The 22738-nt window shown below is 38.8% G+C and overlaps 1 protein-coding gene across 3 annotated transcripts in view; it reads left to right on the forward strand.

The window, feature by feature from the left end:
• The window catches only part of LOC116844604 (probable nuclear hormone receptor HR3), a 146907-nt gene that overhangs the window by 23891 nt on the left and 100278 nt on the right, over positions 1-22738 (forward strand). The window lies entirely within an intron of this gene.

Raw genomic sequence — 22738 nt, forward strand, 5'->3', positions numbered from 1 at the left:
GAAACTAATCGACGAGGAGAATGAAGAGAGACGGGAAACTAACTAACTTTAACAACGTTAGAGACGTGCATATTGGTTGTTGTCATGAAAAATAAACGCTCGTCTCGTGTGAAATTTTGCAGAGGCGACGAATCGGGATTACTGCTTCATTATCCATTCGTTATTGACATAGCACGACAATCCAAAAGATGCTTAAAGAATATCTAGAATACTGGAAAACTCTTCATGACAGTTTCCAGGGATTTACAACGAAAGAGAATCTTGTGATAGTTAACCAATGCATTTAGTTGAGTTTTTCAGTGGAATATTTGGCAACTAGTATCAAATATATAAATTATCCAGTCAAATAATGCGGACTAAGCATAAAGTAGTAATAAAGAAATAATTTAGTTATATAAAACAAATATATAGTTCTCAGAACCAAGGTTTAGTCGTTTGAACTATACATTTAGATCATCAAATTAGATTCTGGAAGTTAAAATCCCAAATATTAGTAACAGAAAATGAGATATTTGGTAACTATTATTAAAGCTTGTACCTCAGATGAAAATTTTTTTATTTTATATATATTTTAAAAATTAATATTATCTTACTATTTAAATTATTTTAAGACATCTATATTTCTTATTTTTTACATCGACGTTTTTTCTCGCCTTATATGTGACATTCTGTTTATGGTTTTATTCGATCCTATAGCGGTCACCATGCTTTCTCACAAATCCGCTCAATCGATGTTTTTACCTCATGATCGAGCAGAAATTGATGAGTTCTACGAGCCATAATGATATTTTTGTATTCATGTTTATAATATTTATGTTTATAATAACATGTTTATTCATGTTTATAATAATATATTTATAATATATCCATATTACTTTTAAGAAATGTAGTAATGCCATACTTACTAGCAAATATTGGAAATAACTCAACAACAGTTAACAGTCACTAAGTATTTTGTCAAATAGAATTGAATAATTTCATAACACTTATCAAATACTCAATAATTGTCATCAAATACTTGGTAAAATATTTGGTGATGATCAATACTGATGTTAAATATTTGATAGGTATTATTAAAATCTTTAGTCTATTTGACTGTGATTAAAAGTTCTTTATACATTAAATGTGCTATGTATTTGATTATTATTATCATATTTGATATTAGTTATTGAATTTTTATTTGAATTCTGTAACTAAGTAGCAATTTAGTAATAATTACCAGTATTTTTTTCAGTGTAATATTACTAAATTACAGTAACTAAATTACCAAAGTACATTGAAGAAACAATTCTTGAAAATTTGCTTGTGGGGTCTAAAGTTTATTTTAGTGGAATCATTCCACAAATAAATTTTCTAATTTTTCAATTAACAAACATATTTAATTAGACGTTTTAGTGCAATGTTTTAGTACAATTAGTATCGAATACGGTAACAGTTACCAATTAATCCTCCAATAATAATCATAAATTAATTAAAAACAAATTCTCCATTTAATCGAACCAATTAAATATGGCTTGGTAAACAATGCCAAATAATTTGATAATGATTACACTACATAATTTGATTTTATTATTAAAATTATAATTATTTTATTATTAAAATTATAATTATTTCGTATATTCATTATATAATGTGGTAAATATTACTAAACAATATAATTTCATTTTAACAAATTGTTTAGTGATATCTATCATATAAATTGGACAGTTACCAAGCCTTAGCAATAGATATTATGTCTTGGCAAGGTTATTTGTTAATGCTTAACAAATTTGATTATATTTATCTACACGCGCACGCTTAGCTGAAACCAACATTTCATCTTAGTTAACTAACTTAGTAGCTGGAAACTAACATTTCATCTTAGTAGCTATTATCCAGGCTTAATGGTCGTTACCAAATCTTTTTTTCGGTGTACATTGTCCGGATTATCGTGCAGAAACATGCTGCGATTTGCAAGTTAAATGACTCAATAACGGTTCAGTTCGAGTGTTCACGATGAGAGTGAGAAAGAGGGGTCCGAAATTTCTCTTCTCGAGGAGCGCGCTCGTTCTCTCAGTACGATGTACGTCAATGAACTTTAAAGCAAACACCTCGCGCTTCGACACGTCGTCTTCTGGTATCATTTATACCGTAACGACGCTCAGGTCCACGATCTCGCTCGCGTAACCGCGTAATCGCGTTGGCGTAACGTCGGGCCATTACTCCGCTAGCACGCGAATCGCACGGCGAGACGGAGCGGCTCGCGATGCGCCGGTACTTGTCCAGGTAGGCGAGGGGCGACGTGGCGACGGTGTCGATGTCGGCGGCGGCGGCGGTGGCGGCGGCGGCGGCGGCGGCGGCGGTGACGGAGAAAGGAGCAGCGAGCAACGGGCGAGAAAGAGAGAGCGTGAGTCGCGTTAGCGGATCTGTCGGTCGAGTAACGGAACGCCGGCGAGTACCGCTAGCACCGGCTCTGACGCGGTTACCGTGCACCGTTACTTCGTCGATGCACGAGTAAAGCCCCCACGTGCCGCCTCTCTCGTCATCCTCGTCGCGCTTGCTAGGGCGCCCCCGCGCCAGCGAGGAGAGAGGGAGCACCTGACGAGCGACCTGAAGGTACGAGGAGTCGTGGCCCGGTGGGAAAATTCGACGTAGTTATGCAAGCGAGACGACTCCGAGACGTGGCCCTTCTGCTTTAACGTGTCATTTAACGCGGTCTCTTTGCGCCGTCTTGAAATAAACGATTGGAATAACGTCTTGGAATAAGCGAGTTTGCGTGTATAGACGGATAAACAATTTTTATGCAAAAGACAGCGGGATCTCGGTAATGAACTGATCTTTATGAGTCTGGTAACTCTCACGAGGCAAGATACGTGCATCGATTGCATGTTTGTGTTTAATCCGCATACATGTACCCTAATTCGGTATATTAGGGTCGTTTTCGCCCTCGTTTATTTATGTTCCGTGAAAGTGTTAGTAAAAATCTATAAGAAGTAACAAATATACTTTCAAGTCTATAGAATAGAATTATGTACAGTAGTGATTGCAAATATTCACTTAACCATTTCATTTTATCACGAATATATACGGAAAAATAGATTTAATTGAATTAACCAAATATTTGGTGAACTATAAACTATGAACGAACCAGACATTCCTGTTGAAGTTGCCGGAATTTTGTTCAAGTTAACAAGAGTTCTGAACTTGCAACTGTATCAGTTGAACAGTTGTAAGTTCTACTTACACGTCTTGTTTAATTAACCAGAACCTTGTTAACTTGAACAGAATTCTGATAGTTTTAGCTGAAATTTTTAGTTCGTTTATATTTCACTAAACATTTGGTTAATGCAATCAAATCGTATAAAGAGACGAATCTCATGAACATTTCCTCTTTGAGGTCATCTTTATTTTACTTTGATACATTGTGTATAATCTAGCACACTGTGTCAAAAACTACCCTATAGGAACTTTGCTCTTTTGCTATAATAGACAATTATAACGGTTTAACAGCGTTTGAACCTCATGTTCTCAGCAATTATAATTCTCTTTAGCACGTGAACCGAAGGTTCACTCTACCGGATAATTCAAAATTAAAAGTCGAGTGTAGTAAAAAATAACCCCAGTGTGCCAGATTAGTGTTAATGAGCTGATAATGTTAATGCACAGCTCATTGTAAAATATTAGGATCTTCAGTATTCTTCAGTATCTACTACGCTAATTGAATGGAGTTGTTGAATTAGGAATGCCCCGGAAAATTGATAGCTGAAACTTTTCAGATAAAACAGAACACGCGCGTCTTGTGAAGTCGTGTACCGAGAGTTAATGATTTATTCAACGTGCAGCACGATTTGACGCAGAAACGGTATTTCCGATTGTCGGGTATCCGAGAATGATTTAGCGCCGTCTCGACGATAGTGTCGTGCGACGGCTAAATACACGATATTAACCGCTACATTTCACGTTCGGCGATCGCTCGATTGAGTCTGTCTGTGGGATGCTGGTGTAAATAAAACGATCGGTCGTCGTTGGGGTGGTATTAAAATATAACGGGCAACGAGACGCGCGCTGCTGCAGCATTACATCGATAATCGCCAACCCCGGTGGTGTTCTTACGTGACGCATTAGTACGTCAATAGTCGGCGACACATTGATTTTGCATGACGTAGCGATACGTCAATGGTCGGTGTAACGCAACGGTAAATTTCGCGCGGCACGCTATATAGCACCGTCGGCGTTGTTTAGCGACGGCTAAATCCTCCTCCTCTTTTTCCCCGTCTGTGTTATAGCCGCCGCTGGAAGAGAACAGATTAAACTACAGTTAAACGTTAACTTATGCCGGTGAATCCGGTCAATAATAACATGCCAATGATCCGGGGGGCTCTTAAGCTCGTAATTATCACTCGCCTCGGTCGGCGATATCCGCGTGGTCGATCGAGAGACGTTCGAGCCGAAATTACCGTTCGCCCAATCAATAATTAAAAACCATCGAAGGCGAGCGGATCTCGTCTCATCCGGCTGATAGACAGACTATTAAAAGTCGTTGATCGACACTCCGGCTCCGTAATCGCCGCAAAAGCGTGTGTCGCGATCGCCTTCACGACACAGTTCGCCTAAGACGCCGGGTCGAGTTTGAGAGACGTCGTATAGGGGCGTGAATACCGGTTATCCGGTGGACAATTTTTCCCGACGGTTATACGATTACGACGTGGTTCACGCTACCTATGTCGCGCTTAAAAGCGCCGGTTTGATCGCGCACGCGCGCGCGCACTGGCTCACTCACTCATCCGTCCACGTTTAAACACACACACACACACACACACACACACACACACACATCGCATGCACGCAAGCACGAACACGGCGCAAAATTACGCGTAACGGAAAAGACGAGCCGCGCGAGAAGACGCGATCGCGTGGTCGCTCGTGTCCCGCGGGTCTAGAGGTTAGGAGGTCGAGCTCCTTGTCGTTTTACCGTTCGTGTCCGGGAGAATCCCCGGTGCATTCCCCGACGGTATTGCTATTATCGTTATTATTATTGTTAGCCTCGACTGTGCCGCCACCACCATCGACCGGCTCCGTTAACGTGACTGATTGCGGGAATGATGCGATTTCAGCCCGGCGGCGACGACGCACGACAGGTTCTCGTCCGTCGTTATTGATAGTTTCGAATTCTAACGCTATTATTAGCATTCCAAGAACTAAGAATAAGTCACACCGCTCGTGTGTCTCTCTCTCTCTCTCTCTCTCTTCCTCGTGGCCACAAGTTTCGCGCACGTCCCTCTGTTTGCGTGCTCTCACGAATTCAATACTTCCCCTCGGTACGGCGCGGCGTGTGCGATTCTTAAGAAGTAGGGAAATTCCATCTTCAGGCGCTCTAAGTGAAAGATGTCTGGTGACATTTGAGCACTCTCGAATAAACGTTCCCTGAATCTGTCTTATTGTGCAAACTATGATTTGATTTCATCAAACTTTCTCATCTGTTTCATATCAAATATTTCTGTTTCTTCTTTTTTATATTTCCATTTTGGAAATTAACATCGGCGTTAATCTTGGAAATTTCATAAACGTGAAAGTGTAATAGAAACTTGCTCGACCTCCAGTTTTACAGATAATTGACGTTTCTATAAACAATTGCGTCTATGATAATGAATTAACAGTGACCAAATTTCAACACGGAGATTACGGAGGTTTGTGCTTCCTTGTACCATGGGAAGGGTTGTTTTAATTGGATAGATAGAGAGAGAGTTACGTGTGGATCAACCTAACATGTCGGTCTCTACCGCACAAGATTTGCACCGGTAACGAGCTTACTCGGAGCTTTACACGGCAAAAGCGTGTCCGACAGGGAAGCCCCGCATTGCGCAAATCGCATGCGACCATGGCATGACTTTGTCTCTTCCATCTGCGTAAAATTAGCGTTACAGTCATTTTTCAAATATGTCCGTGAGAAATTGTCCGTGCTTCTTGATATTGTGGCGACGCGAATACGACTAGAGCCGTTGGAATTCGGAAACTCGATCAGTTCTAAGAAGCGGTCGTGAGCGAGCGTCGAAATGTTCCTCTAGGCGAATGATGCAAGCGAGCGATATCGGAGCGTTCAATGATTTGTCGATAGCGTGAAAATTCGCGACCAATAAGGATTCGTTATGTTAAGCTTGGCGACTACGCGAAGCGAGCAGCAGTCAGTCGCCTCTGAGCGTTCGTCCGCGAGCATTGTCTCTAGACGTTTAAGAAGTATTCTCGAAAAAATTACCAGATCTCTGCCGCTCTTTTCATTTTATTTATATTTTGTGGAATACATTCCACATTATACATTATATATTATACACTCTGTTATTAAATTTATCTATTTATAATCATTTCATCTCGACTGTCTCATTAATACACCCACAGAACTATCATCATATACGGTACTAACTTTGCATTTTCAATCAAATAACACAATTTTATGCACGAGATGACCGGTTCTATTAATCTTCCAGAGGTTATCGGAGAAATTCGGATTTCTCCTCGTTTCCACGATATCACAGAAGAGAAATGCAAGATAATTCTGCATGATTAATTCAGAGATGCTGAATTTCAAAATTACGTTTGCGCGGATTGTTTACGCATTTTTTTATCTAAAAAAAAAATATATATATATGTATTTATTTATTTATTAACTATAAATGTAATATTTGAAAAAAGATAACAAATTACACGTAATTTTTATTTCATTATGTGACACAGATTGATATAGATTGTTAACTCTGTAGATAAGAATGCAGCCAGAGAATTCTGTGAACTCAAACTAGTTTATGGACGGGAAGGGAGGAGGAAATAACATTTATAAATTTATATCAGTATTCTATAGAAGAACTTTTCTGAATGAGTTTCTGAGCAAGTCACATGTTCTTTAAACGAGATCCATAGATTACCTTATTTAAAATGGTGGATGTAAAAGGACAATATTACATAAGATTTAGTTTGGGTTTCAATCTAAATCAGTACGAATCAATAAGATGATAAGAAGATGATTGATTCACATTGAAATTTAGACTGAATGTAATATAATCGTATCGTTTTGTGTCCATAATTTTAAGCAGAGTACTCATTGTCTACACAAATAACATCTCATCATAATTACATTGTCATAGACATAGAGTATCATAACTTACACGTAAATGCCCAATCCTGATTGTGACACGCAACTTTATAACGTATCTCCCTTCGGATCCTATCTTTGTGGATACGTAGAGAGAAGAAATGTAGAAACTGATAGAGTTCGAAACTTCGTTAGAACCGTCGCGAGTGGATCGCGAGCGCGTGGCTCTTCGTTCACCCCTCTCCGACGTTCCTCGTCAGGCCGCGCGTCCGCCGCGCCGCTCGTTTTTTTTCTCCCTTGACGGCTATCCCCGTTCGTGTGTACGCGCATTACGTGGCGTGCGACGGCAGTAGGCCAAAAGTTCAATGACCTGTTGCCTTGCAAGGCCGGTCGCCTCTCGGTTCGGCTCGTGCTGGCTCGGCTCGGCTTGATCCGACCGAACAGCGTCGCCGCCGCTGCTCGGACGGCTCGATTACGTACTACCATCCACTCACCAGCAGTATCGACCGCGCCGCGCCACCGCTTGCCGCGAATTTATCGCCGACGGTCGTCCTTACCGACACGGCGATCGTGGAGGAGCCACAGACGCCGTTAGTTACGGGGAAACTGCGAAATGCAGTTGGAAGGAGAAACTTTGCGACGCCAATTGCGAAGCGTTGAAGGAAATTGGAATTATTTGGAGGTAAAGTTATATATTACGTTCCATCTTCCATATTATATCGATGTCTTTGATAAGGACGTAAGAACGCTTCGTGTAACACTTGTACCATCCGTGGCGTACAAGCTCGAGAAAATCAATAGACATATTCCTCATTAGGCATTCGTTTCGTTTATATAAATGCAAATTTGAACAGACAAAATTTCCATGTGGGAGAGTCGCTCCCGAAGCTTCTCGAGAAGCTCGTAAGCCGTGGAATTAGAAGTATCTGTTTTATCTCAAAAGTAAGGTTATGTATTATCCGCGCAGGTGGATATGGACCTCGGGAGGAGAGAAACGAATCGGACGAACACGTTCTCGCTCGGCGATTCGCGGCGGCAACCGGCTACTCGCGCGAGTGCGTCGAATCGGAACGACGCACTGTCGGTTGCGAGACGGAACTTCCGATTGCGACAGCTCCTCGCCGACAACGATCGTTCCTCGCGCGCGCGGGAGAGACGAGGCGGCGGCGGCGGCGATACATTGATCCTTGGCGGTTCCGCCTCGGAAAACCGCGCGGCGGTCGATGACGAGCGAGCCTCGAAAACAATCGAAACATTTCGGACATCCCGTTGAAGTCGAGGCAAGCGTGTTAGGGTAGGGAACAATGAATATTTATATGCAGCTAAAGCCTGTATTAATCACTTATTACACTTGAAACTCATCGCAAGTGAGATACTCAGATTTGAATTCAGTTGGCTGCGAGTTTTGCAGTGAGTTAAGATTATAGATGTTAATGTCGCGTATATTATAATTCAATTAAAAAACATGCATTGAGTAAAAAATATATACTTATAATCACTCAGAGAAATAATTGATATAAATTATGATCAAGAAAACTATTTTCTCTTTTATTAAATTCGACTATAATATTAGTGGTAATACAAGCTTATATGCAGGTTATTATCACTATTTTATTACAAAAAATATAGTTGGAACTGAAAATAACTATAATTTTAGTTAGATCTACCTTTTTTTCTCTTAGTGTGGACCCACATACAAAAAAATATATTCAAATAAATTTAAAACTTATTTCAAATATTTTATAAGTTTATATATTCGCAACTCTATCATAAATTCATCATAAGTATCAAATCTATTGAAAATATATTCTGAATCTTATCCACACAACATAACGTCTAAAATCGAGACATAAGATGTTTTAAAGACGTCTTAGGTACCGATTTTGGATCTTGAACTGTTATGTGAGTAGCAAGTTGAACATTTCAATCAAGAATATTAATCCTCACGGTAAATATGTGTGGAGATAAAGAAAAGTCGCGTGACACAAAGAGTCATGGTCTCGTTACTCCTGTTTATTTTGTGATCCTGCTATTTCAAAGACGCACATATTCCTTCGGTTGGCTGCGCTTAAGCTCGTTCGGCTACATTCGGAAACTGTCGGCGACGGCGCGCTCGACAGTTTCAAACTTTAGTTAGAATACGACGGTACGTCTTTGGTTATAGCGACAGGTCGTGGCGTTATTTACGTCAATTTTTCAGAGTGACTGTTCGACGTTGATCCCGTTATGTGATTCGAATCTTCGACCGAACGTGTAATTATTTGAAGAACAGGCTGATGTGAACCTTTCGATGTTCTGTACAATCCACTTGACTGATAACTTGGTCCCCGCTAAGCATGACACATTCCTTCGTTTCACCTTTAGCCCGTTCGAAAGGCCGATAACCTTCGCGAACATTTGGGGATCTTATCTCGTCTAGAAGCATCATGAGAGGAAACCGTAGATGTGTATGTCGCATTAAAATTTACGTGAACGTTTGTCAATATAGAATGTATACATAACCTAATCTGCAAAAATTATCGAATAAGATAACAATGTATAGCCAAACCTATTTATATTGACTATTTATATTGACATTAACGAATGTCAAAAGATAAACATAACAATAAAAAACATATATAACTAAAACAAACAAAAAGAGGAAAACAACCAGTCCAATTCTTGAAAAGATTTTAAATTAGAGGTTAATTTAACTCATTTAGTGACCAATTAATTTCATCATAACTGAATTGATTGATTACTAATATGTTAAATTAACTACATACAAAGTTGATTTTATTGATAAGCTTGAACATTTGGAGTTTTAATTGTGTGTTATATTTTTCGAATTTATGAAAAGATTTTACTTTATTTATAATGTTTTCTCAAAAGTCAAAGTGATGTTCTATTTAGTAATATGATAATTTAGTTTAATTGTAATATATATATTATATTTATTCAGTTATATTTATTCAAATTACTGTTACTAATGGACAAATAAATATTCTAATGTTGATTAGTGAATATAAATTAAATAATTAATTACTTAATTACGAAAATTACATGTCATTACTTTTTCTGTTTACAAAATATCTTTTTCATATTTTTTTCAACTCTGATATTTTAATTCCCTGAAATTAAAGAAATAATAACTGTACGAATTTAACAAATAGACATGTGATATTAATTGTCAACTTCTGAGATGTCAGCAAATACTGTTCCAACTGTCATCAGCAGCACACTTGTAAAATTTTGATGTTCTAGTACTTACTATGACTTCTAACTTTATTCGTAAAACTTGTTATAACTAATAATATATAAAATTTAGAATACGACCACATGTTTTAAAATAAATATGAATCTGTATTAACTGATTTATTGAGAAAAACGGATGCAATTATCATTAATTGGTTAATTCAAGTTATATAATATTCTGCTTGATTTTATATTGACACTTGCATTTCTGTTTTCAGGTAAGATCACTGCTTCCATTGTACATGCGAACCACGTACCTGGCGAACACCTCGCGGTGAGTACGTTTGAATAATAACAATTAACGAAGACGATATGGTAGTCTTCGAAGGTAATGGTCTTATCGCGCGATAAGATGTCTAATAAATTATGCGACCGAATTTAAGTATCTATGAAAATAATTGGAAGACGCAGAATTGATAACAGCGACTGACGATTCATGAGACTAATGATTTATGAACTGAATGATATACGGAGTTGACGATTTGCAAACATGAAGCATCCGAATGATTGTATTTTTATGAGAAATTCAGATTATCAATAAACAAACGGTGTGTACAGTTCGTTAGAACACGTAAAATAGGAAAGCGCATTATTATGCGGCTCGGGAAGGGTTAAGCAACATGTTACGGTAGGAGAGATACGTGCGCGAGGCGTAATGTATATACATAAACATATTATGTACACACACACACACATGGAGCCGGAGCACACCCGCTGGCTTAGCCGGCGGCGTTTGAAAATAGATCGGGGAACGATAAAGTGCAGCCGTGTCGGTGAGCTATCGAGCGTTTGCGCAATAATCGCAGATAGATTTATGCTAGATGGGATCGTTGTGGAAACGATTGGACTCGCGGCGCGCGCCGTGTAAAAATGCGGCTCGGCAGAGAAATATCGGGATAATCAGCCGCGCTGGAATCACAGCCGATCTCGCGAGCTATCGGCTCGACATTGGCCGATCTAGGTGTTTTTTATCGCGTATTACGCATACAATCATTCCCGGAGCGTTGTTACATGTCTAAGCCCGATCGTGAACACTCAACATCCATCTTGTCTGTTAACAGTGAGAAGACACTAGTACATGAAATGATGCTTGTTTTATAATTGATCCTTCATTGTTTCTTCAACAAGACAGATCTTTCATTTCGAAGCATGGTGTACTCAGTATTTTTCATTTCTTTCTTTTTATTTTGTTACATCAAGTAAAAGTACTAAGTAGCTGGACACGCACAGTGGATTACAAAACGATTTAGACACAAGTCTAGTTGGGAACTCGCCCAACTGTCAAAATTGAAAGTCATTACCGACGAGCTTACACAAAAACATAATTAATGATATGTTTAAGGACGTTATAAATAATAATAAATAATAATAGTACTAATAATAATTAATAATGATAATAATTATAATTGTAATAATAACAATTTATAATTATAATAATTGTAATAATATAATTACTAGGCAAACCCGTCAATAATGATTCGCAATTTTTACAAAGTTATGAGTTCCCAACTCTATTGTATTTATACTGTTTTGCAACTCACTGCACTTATATCTAGACTTTTTTATCATTTTAGTCTTTAGATAAGAATATTTAAGAATATGAAATCTATATAAGTATATTAAACTTTCTCAACATAAAAAATATATATATGTGTATTGAATATGTACATATATCCTATAGTGAAAGTTTAGATATTCGTATTTAAAGACTAAAACAATAAGAATATCAGATTTAGATACATGTCCAGAAATTAATACTTTTATTTTCTAATGAGTTATAGAAACAGTAAAGTTACTCTGTCTTTGATGTTTAAAAACTTGAAAGGTTTTGAAAAAATTGAGTGGACAATGAACTCCAAAAATATGAAGAATATGTCGATAACGCAATCGTCCAAATACTTAAGAATAATAGTATAGTAGTAATAGAAAAAATATACAGATAGAAAACAACCGCGCGAATAAATAAATAAAACTCTTTCTTTCCTCTTCATATGTTTGTAAGTTTGTAAATTCAGTTGTACACATGGAGAAAACTATTATAATTGCTTACAATATATTACAATATATATACAATAAATTGAAACAATGCAATGAAAATTGTTTTCATCACATATTAAATAATGCCTCAAAAATTCATGTTTGCACGTACTTTTATTGCGCGAAAATATTTGTAATCAGATGCAATTAATACAATGTAAATTTTGCAGAAAAAAGTTAGTATTTTGTCGCCAAAGTTTTCAAGTGTGGCATTCCCGTAAATGCAAATGCAAATTGCACAGTCAACGCGAAAGATCGTAAATGCTTTCTACATTTCTCTCTCTCTCTCTCTCTCTCTCTCTCTCTCTCTCTCTCTCTTTCTCTTTTAATTCGCTTATCGCGACTCTTCAATCGCGCCGTGTATGGGAGTACGCGGCCACTTTTTCTGGCAGTGAGTTGCGCAAGATGCGCGATCCCACAAGAGAGGGACGACTGACAAAAAAAAGAAGCGGGCCCGGGAGCGGGTTACGATCGAGCCCGGATCCCGACCCGGGCCCGGAAACGATTTTGGCGCCGCAGGCAGGGAAAGCGCGACTAGTTTGACAGACGTTTCTCTCCCTTCGCGAGCTCCCGCGCCTTCCGCGAGAGCTCGGGTTGTACGCTACCGAGATAGCCACCAGCCAGGCCCCGGGTGTGCATCGACGGCGTAATGAAGGGCGATTGAAATGTCGCGCGACCGCACAACCGGAATATTTATCGCTGCTTGCACAGCGGAGCGCAGTCGCCGTTTATTAGAGTCGCGTTTACCGAAGCTGTTCTACGTTGGGCCCAACGCGACTGCCGCGGCTGCGCACTTGTACATTTGCAAATCCGTAGATAAAACGATTTCGAAGTCCTAGTTTCGCTCGTTATAAACTTATCAGGTAATTTGACTTAATAAAGAGTAACGTTTCTCACAGTTGTATACATATGGAATTCTGACGATTTTCTTGTCTTTTTTCTTTCGAGTTTTCCGGATATAGTTACGAATCTGTGGATGTCGGTATTATAGAATGCTTTCTTCCAGAGAATACTTCGTTGCACGGATTCATTTTGAAGAACGATCATTTATAGAACGGACAATTAATTTATTAAATTCATGCATGCAAAAGTCGTGGTTTTTTTATACCGCTGGCAGCAGAGGTATTGCATTTCCTTGGTTTCGCGAATTTTTGACTCCTTCCGTAAGTTTTTACATCTACTTGAATCTTTCTTTTCTCCTTTTTCCCAAGCGCTTCGTTTGCAGAGCGCAAAGGGAGGTCGGCGGGATAAAATTTCCTACGCGTGTATCGCGAGTTTGTCGTCGACGCTTTAGCAGCTGAAAGTGACTCGAAGCGAAAGAGAAGAAGAGAGAGAGGGAAAGAGAGAGAGACCCAGATTTCATTTTCGTTGATGAGCTTGGCACCGGTCCAGCTCGCCTAAATATATACCCCCTTTTTCTCCGTCTTTCTCTCAGCCACCTTCCTCTCCTCGTTCTCGTCGGAAGCGAATCATTGCCGGTTCGCGAAACCAACGGGAAAGCCTAAGAGCACCGCCGGGAATTATCCCGATATGAAGTAGGGATATATCGAATGGCGAAACTGAGCATAATTAGAGTGCGCCTCCAATTTTGTCCCGAGGCGCAACTTGATACTTACGAAAGAGATCGACGCAACGAATCGATTTCAATTCGCGTTACTACACACAGAAAAATGTTATCCTATTTTTCTGAGAAGTTTACTCCCCTTTTTTAAAGTAATGATTATCTTTAGCAATGAATATTTTTTTCCAGTAGTCTTTAAAAAAATATACATTGAGAGAAAAAATATTAAAGAAATAATAAATACTTATTCGGTGGGTAATAACATATTTACTTACACCAACATAAGATACTTTTTAAATATAAAATATAGGATAGACTGGGGTAGTTGGCTACCTGGGTAGACTGATTGAGGTAAGTTTACAAAACCGATTATTTTTGCTATTTTCTAACAAGTCATAGAATTAAACAAACAAGATTTCCAAATTTTTAAATTAAACTAACAATATTTTCCTGCTCGAGATGGTTTTGAAATCCCTGCTTACTTGATTCTGAAATCTGTTAAAGAATAGCAGAAATAATCGATCTTGCCAACTTACCCCGATAGCTAACTAGTCCTGATCTCTCCTACATTTTCTTAAGAGCTTAAGAAAACCTTAGCTTTTTATGGAAGCAATTATTTATTTTATTTGAATGAAAGGATATAAATTTAAATAAAATTGTGTAATTAGTCTATCCACTAAATAAATATTTACCACTTTTTAAATATTTTTTCTCTTAGTGTATCAGATTTCGGAAAAGCTCATTATTATATGTATAAGAAGAATTTATCCTTTTCTTATAAATAATACAAAATTTTACCGAAAGAAAAGTAAGTTCAATTCTATGTAATATGCAAATCCTCATTTTAATTTAATATTTTTAATTAAAATGTTAAACTTGCTAAGATCTAATATTTTGAATAAACTTAATATGATGAACTGATGATGGATTTGCAAATATAAAATGCAATACTTGGAACAAATAAAATTTACTCGAATGCAGTTTATATTTTTCTGTGTCAAAACGAATGCAACTCCAAATTGCAGATATACATGCGGCAAATGATCATTGTTAGATATTCACAAAAATTCCCTCGAGTTTCGTTCAACACAACACGAGGAACAAAATTTCCAGCCGGCGCCTCGCAAAGTGTAAAAGACTCGAGAGCGGAGGAAATTTGAAAAATTGGCCGTCTGTCATGAAACATCAGCCGTCAGTTTCATCGATACGGTGAACGCAAAAAAATGCCGAGGAAAGACGTCGGGACAATATTCAGAATTCACTTTACTGCGCCAGGAGAGGCGGGCGGCGGGCCGGTGGCGTTCGTCGGTGCCGTGCAACGGTACGCGAGGGGACGGCTTGTCAAACGCCTCGTTGACGTAACGTAATTTACGACGGGGTCCGCCTGGAAATTTCACCTTACAACTTGCGCAGTTACAACGTCGCCGTCGCTGCTGCTGCGGGTCCCGCCGCCGAAAGAGCGCAATGAACCCGAATGAGAAAGCAGCTCGCCGTGCAACTAGAGCGACGATTTCGGCGGTGCGTTAGCGGACTTAACTTCGAAGCGAGAACTTGGGCCAGTCGAATCGGTTTACCGAAGGCTACCTCCGACCTTGGGATATCGCTCGCGAGCACGGCGGCGATATGACGCCGGCTTTTTCAATGAGCATGGTTATTGCGCTCCAATAATTCGCGAGTAGACGCGGAAAACGTCCCGTCGGCGGGAAACGAGTTCGTGTGTTCCTATGACTGCGTTTTTATACACCGTGTTCCGCCGGTCGCTCTTTGCAGGTCCGGCAACAGAAAAAGCTCGTTTCAAATTGAAATTGAGTGCTTCCGAAGAGAAGTGTATAGGAAAACAAAATTTTTAGTTTGATCAATTTGAAATGGATCTTTCCTTTTTTCACTTTAGAACGCACAGCGCTGCCAAGGGGGAATCTCAATTTCTGGGAATGTGTCTAGAGAAGATATTTGGATATATTCAAATAATATTAAATGGTCGAATAATAAGAGAGAAATTGCGATACAAATAGTTGAAATATCAAAATGTTATGTGAAGGAAAATTGTATATTTACTAATTATATTAATATACTAATTTTTGGAAACAATTATTAGATATTTTAATATATAAAGTTGTATTTGCAGATGTTAAAAATAAGACACAAATGTACACATTCAAAAAGGATTAGCAATATTATCAAATTTTTGTCGTTTTATATAATCCATAATATTTGATTACATTAATCATTATTAGAAATTTTTATCAATATAATCCTGAATAAAGTAATTTTCTCATAGAGTTAAAGTAACATTTTCTTTAACATTTTTTAAAGTTTTACGTTTCTTTCTAATCTGTCTCTGCAAGTTATTAGAAATTATATGTAACAAAACCAAAGAGGAAGAAAGAAATATATTTTCTTCCCTCTAAATTAGTTAATCTTTGTGTGTGTGTATGTGTGTGTAGAAAGATAACATAAAAAATAATCTTTTTAATTATTAATATTTTTTCTAAAATTTCGTATCTTTTCTACATAATGTTCTGTTTTAAGTTGAATATTTTAATAACTTTAAAACTACGTATTATAAAGAAATATTTCAGATAAAAGTTTAAGTTTTAAAAGGGACATAAGGTGTGGTGATATTTATTATGATATTGAGATAGTTATTAAGATTATATTTTAAGATCAACATCAAATTTTTTAATTTATTTTGAAGTTTTATTTTTTCTTAATTTTCTTGACTAGTACCGAATTTTTTATTAATTAACATTGTGCTTTTGCACAACAAGAGTTCGTGCAAAAATTAATTCAATTATAGTTTAATATGTGACGGAAATGAAATGCGAAAGATATTTTCAAAACTGACATCCCGAGCTGTCAGTTAGTGCAAATATTTGCTTGATACAAAAGTTATGCAGTTTGTACATACTAAACGTGTGTTTATTACGCCCAGGAAAATCTTAAAGAACATTGCCTATACCTATATACTAAATTTAGGAGCTTACAAACATACGAGAAGTTTGCAGAAAAATTTCTATTTATGCGTGGTTGTGTTTTCTACTAAATATAAAATAAAATAAAGCAACATTTATATAAGATCTATGTGTACGAGAAATACGAAAAAGGTAGTGTTAGTGCTTCACGACGTGTTGACGATCGCCTCCACACGTTATCGATATTTTTTGTCAAGTTATTATGCGTCATTCCCTTAATGGCTCACTACATCTACATAATATTATTTTATTCATTAAGATAGGCATAAGAATGATCCTGTTGGTCTACTCTCTGAAATCCATCGAACATATTTCCCTTTTGCACTCGCGCGAAAGTTATTGATTCTATGTCACAGAGCTCGCTGCCACTCCTTCCGATTCAGCTTTATATCGACCACCACCTCCCGCCAGCGTATTTCCATAAGCTTTTTGTAATGAGTCCTTAGAAACCCGTTCCGAAATCCAAGCAAATTTGTCATACTTAGATAATCGCGGCTACGATCTACAAACGACGGCATAACTCATAGACGCTCTCAGGAGACGGCATAATTTCAACGTGGAAAGTTCCCCCCGGCCGTATTCCGGCGGCATCGCGGCGCTTTCACGGCGCGATTGCGCCATCGCGCACGCGGCGCGATTCTGCGGCCGGTTTTCGGCGACGGTTTTCAACCGCGGGTTGACGACAATGGCGTGGCAGGAGAAGGAGTTCGCACGCAACAGCCCACACACACGTCCGTCGGTCGTCAGCCTTAGCCCGCGTCGGTCGGTGGGTGACACGGCTCTAACGGTACATCCCTGCGCGCTTTCAGCGTGGTCTACCAACCTACTGCCTACCTATCTACTGTGCCTACCTACTTACCTACCTACACATACCTGTACACATCCTTCGCTCTTGCGGAGCCTAGGCCCGCATCGATCGCGCCTATATGTATAACGCGTACATGCCTATCGATCGCGCTGCCCCCGACTCGACTCGACTCGCCTCGCCGCCTCGCCTTCTTCCCTCTCGCACGGCAAAAGGCGAAACGAAAAAAGCCCTCGGCCACCCCCGCCTCTTTCTCCACCCCTACGTCGATGAGAAGCGCGCGAGATCCCACTACTCCTCCTGTGTCACGTTGCGCCTCGGTCGCATTATGTTTACACCGGTGTCGCAACGACACCGGGGGTTGCTACCCTGAGCTGGACGTACGCCGCATCGTAATATCTAGGTTGCGCGTAAAGGAGAACATGAATCATTACACACTTTGATGCGGCTAAGTTGCAAGAACTTCGAGTCAATTTCTTGATTTTAAATATGAGGGAGAAAGAGAGAGAATGTGTGTGTGTGTGTATACACGGAGAGAATATTGTAGTAAAAATTATAGTACAATTGTAGTAGTTTCCGAGAATAAACTGGCACTATTACGAAAATTATAATAAAACATAGTAAAAATGATATTTATAAATATGATATTTTTTACTACATTTATAGCAATTTTTACTATGTTTATAGTCACTTTTACTATGTCTTATTATAATTTTCCTCATAGTGTCAGTCTATTCTCGGAGTACTAAAATTGTATTGTAATTTTTACTGCTATTGCAGTACTTATTTGATATTAGCATTTTGTTTTATATGAAGAAACACGTGTTATCGGTTTTCGTAGGCAGAGTGAGTAGAAAAATGTGTATGCAGCTTTCATTTTTAGGTGAAAAAATATTATTTAGGAGACACAGTTATTTCTAGCTTTCTAAGAAGCTAATAGAAGCGTCTCTATCTGTCTTCGACTTAATCACGTCAATTAAAGGGGCAAGTGGTCGAAGTAGGTACGACGCGTTCTTGCGAAAATTAACGCGGGCGCCTATAATTGAATTATATATTATCGTCTCTATGCATTATGTACTACATTTATGTAGTAGCGCAGCATGTATTTTTCGGCCAGATCGCCGCGTGGAACTTCAAAGACCACTGATAACGATAACTTTAAAGAGCTACGCATGTGTGTGACACGCCCTCTTTATCTACTTACCCAGTTAATTACACATTCCGCGGTAACGGCCACTTAATTAAACCTAATTCCAATTGACAATAATATTAAAGTGGTAATTACTAATTATTACGGGAATAATTGTGCTAATAATAGCAAAATAATATAACGAGCACGTCGTAACAGCAACACGCCATCGACTTGCTCGCCCTCGACCTAATCCTCTGTCTCGCAAAATTAATACAATGTCAAATATCGAGACGTAGCGTGACTTATACAACAAAGGAATACCGTGACTCCGCGAGGTGTTGATGAAATTTCCGATTCCGATTCCGGCGGAGCTCCGACTCCGGCTCAAAACCGCAACGTCCTCGACCGTTCGATCCGTCGCTCTTTTGTATCCGGCTTAAAGCCACATAGGTCATTGGCAGTGAATACGCGTAAATAACTGTAATTTGTCGCTTCCACCGTAAACGAGACAACCAGCACACTATTGCGTCACATTTTCCACCAAACCCGACTGGGTCTGCTGGTTTGCAACGTCTCGATGGATTCGTGAAAATTACTGCTAAAAATAAAACGTTATCGTCCGCAATAACATATCATCTTAATATTATGTTATTTCTATCTGTTAAATTTTGATTAAAGATCGTTTTCTTTCTTTTAGAAAAAATACGATACGTTCTCTCCCAATTATCTCTTTTTGTTGAAGATAAACTCTCCACTCTTTAAATTTCTTAAAGTGAAATTTCATTAGAAAAACGGTGTGTTCACTCGAATTCGAGTGATATATTTCATCCATATAGAATGAATTCCCCACTCTAAATCACGAAGTGCAAAATCGCGAGAGTGAACGTTTCACTCAAGTTTAGAGTGGATTCTAGCTCCATATAAACGAATGTTTCAATCGATTAGATTGAATATGTTCCTGTGACGATGGAGCACGTTAGGTCCACCCCTCAATTTCGAGTGAAAATATTGCCACCCTTCACGTTTTGAGCGAGATTTCACCGAGCACACGATATGACGGGCGCAATATTACTTTAACAACGAGTGTCACGGTTATATTTTACGTTAATGAGTTAGAAAGCCGCGTTTCAATTGAATTTTTCACCACGCACTTCTTGGTAACGAGTGCGGGAAAAAAGAGCGTTAAACATTAAGCCGAAAATACGTCACGCGGATGCGTTAATATGCCGCGAAATATTTGCGCGGCTCCCGCTTTTAACTATATTAATCAGGTATCGACCTAATTTTTCGAAGCGACACGGAAATTTCCGCCGATGAAAAATGAGATATTGGCCGTCCTGGCCAGGAGGTATAAATCATTCAGAGGTCATCGTTTGACATACAACGACGCGACGTGTACTTTTTGAATTTGTGCAAATTCAAAGCTCGCGAGATTCGTGCATTTACAAAGCAACGTAAATATTTTCGAGCACATATGCACGCGAGAGGTACATACCGCGACTACGTGTGTGTGTGTGCGCGCTTGGAAATTCGAGCGATCCGAATCCGAGAGCGATCGATACCATGAAAGCGGCTCGCGCAGATACAACCGCCCGGTGGGCTGGGTACGTTGGCATTTTGAGAATTCCGGTTCACTTTTTTCACGGTCAGATAATGGGAAGCCCTCTTCCCGTTCGGATCGATCGCGCCACCGTCTTCCCACGTATACCTGCGGAGAATCCGCCGTCTGGAATAATACGCAAAACGACAATGGGCTTGAGTGGGAGGGTGAACGACCTAACGGTGCGATATCGAGTGTCGAACGCTTTTGTACGGTCATCGGGAGAGGGTTCCTGTACATTTCGAGAAGAGGTACAGGGTTACTCCTCAAAGAAAAAGAGAAACACTCTGCTATCACACAAGCATCAAACTGCGTCCTGATATTTGGTAGGATGGCATTAATTATAGGAGCGTAACGATGAGGGAACGATCGTGGACAAATGTGAGAATAAAAGCAAAAAAGTATCATACAGCAAACGCTAAAACAAAAGAACGCTTAGACGATCGTTTAGGAGTGAAAGATAGAACGTTTACCGAGACCGTAAAATGAAGAAATTTATATAAGATGTACAGTATGTGTGTGTGATGAAGGAGGAGAGATTCTGGAACAGAGGTGGTTACAATTTATTTATGGCTACTGTTACATTTCTTTGGACCATTACGATCTATATTATCAATTTATGTGCCTTGAAAAACGCCGCGCAACCGCTCGTTATTGCATTTCGCGCAATTACATTTCTTCCTCTGTTATATATCAACACGTGATTCATTATACACGAATGCTCGTTGCAGACACCCTGCCATTCTGCCAAGCTTTCTAGAAATCTTCCTAATTAATTGTGAATTTTTATTTATTCATAATTAGCTTCATTTGTCTGTTAATTATTGTTTTAATTTTAACTCGATATCTCTCTTTTTCTCTCCCTCCGTTTAACCACTACGATGAATTATGGAATTATCCTGAGAGCATTTCTTTTAATCATAGTTGTGTGTTTACATTTTGAGTAAACAATTTTCACCGTTGTCATTATTTTAGTGTGTATACACGGAAAAGCTATTTGGTTGAATTAAGTATCCCACCTGGATCCATCATCATGAATCTAGTGAAATATGAACCAAAATTTCGGTTGAAGTTATTAAAATTCGGGTTAACAAGATCTCAATTCAAGTTAACAAGATCTCTGGTTGACTAGAAATCTTGTTTGGTTAATCAGAGATCTTGTTAACTTTGATAGAATTCTGGTAACTTCAACCGAAATATGGGTTCGATTATATTTCACCAGATATTTGGTTAATTCCACCAAATTTTCTTTCGGTAATCATTATCGACAGAACATTGACTGTTTTCTACAAAGTTTATATTGTATCAATATTGTATTTACATAGAATAATAAATGCTGTTACACGATAAAAATAGATACGAGAATGAATTGGAGCATTGCTCAACATGACAAAAACGATAAAAAATTTCAAAGTTGACATTTCAAGTGTAAATTAGCTTGTCAGGTCCTGTCAGTTAAAGTAAATATTAACCTGATACAACAAATCTACAGCTTGTGTATACTGAACGCGAGTTTGCCCCGCTCAGAAAAACGTTAAAGAATATTGCTGTACCTTTACATCTAAATTTCGAAGCTTAAAAATATCGGAAAAGTGTACAGAAAGATTTCTATACATGCGTGGTTAGGTTAGGTTAGGTATTCCGCTGGATATGATAAAACACAAATTTTACAAAATAAAATTAACACATAAAATCTATAGAAAAAATATTGTGTACGTAACTGTGTTAGTGATGATCGTTCCTACGTTATCAACTCCAGCATTCTCTTAAAACGTGATAGGGGAAATCTGTTCCATTGAAAGTTCCCGTTTTATCTGAACAGTGAAAGAAAGATTTAACATATAGCCAGTGTCCCGAACAAAAAAAGGATACAGTATACGAATTGAAATGGCCGTTGATTGAATTGAAATGCGAATTCTTCACTGGCGTAAACTGCCAGCGCCTCCTTGAAATTCTCATCGGCGCCTCATCGCCGATACCGCTGGACGTTAATACGGATCGCGATGTTCGGACTACGGGATCAGATTCACGATTAGCCTTAACGGTGGCACCCGGATGACGACGATGTCTTTCCGTTAAGCGAGTAACGCCTGTCTCGTGGCGACGGCGACAACGGCATCCCTGCCGATCGATTGCTTCTGGGATCGATCGTGGCGCGGCGCAGCGAGTGCGTGCGCCATCCTGTAACCGGCCTCGCTCGTATAGACAGAAAGTAAACGCTTTTAACCCCCTCCAACCCTATTTTCCCTCGCACCCCTTTGCAACGTACGCGTGTTACATTTACTGAGGCATATATATATATATATATATATATATATATATATATATATATAT

The sequence above is a fragment of the Odontomachus brunneus genome, unplaced genomic scaffold, assembly GCF_010583005.1.
Source record: "Odontomachus brunneus isolate Ranch 3 - 2012 unplaced genomic scaffold, Obru_v1 Obru_scaffold_043, whole genome shotgun sequence".
Classification (NCBI taxonomy): Eukaryota; Metazoa; Arthropoda; class Insecta; order Hymenoptera; family Formicidae; genus Odontomachus; species Odontomachus brunneus.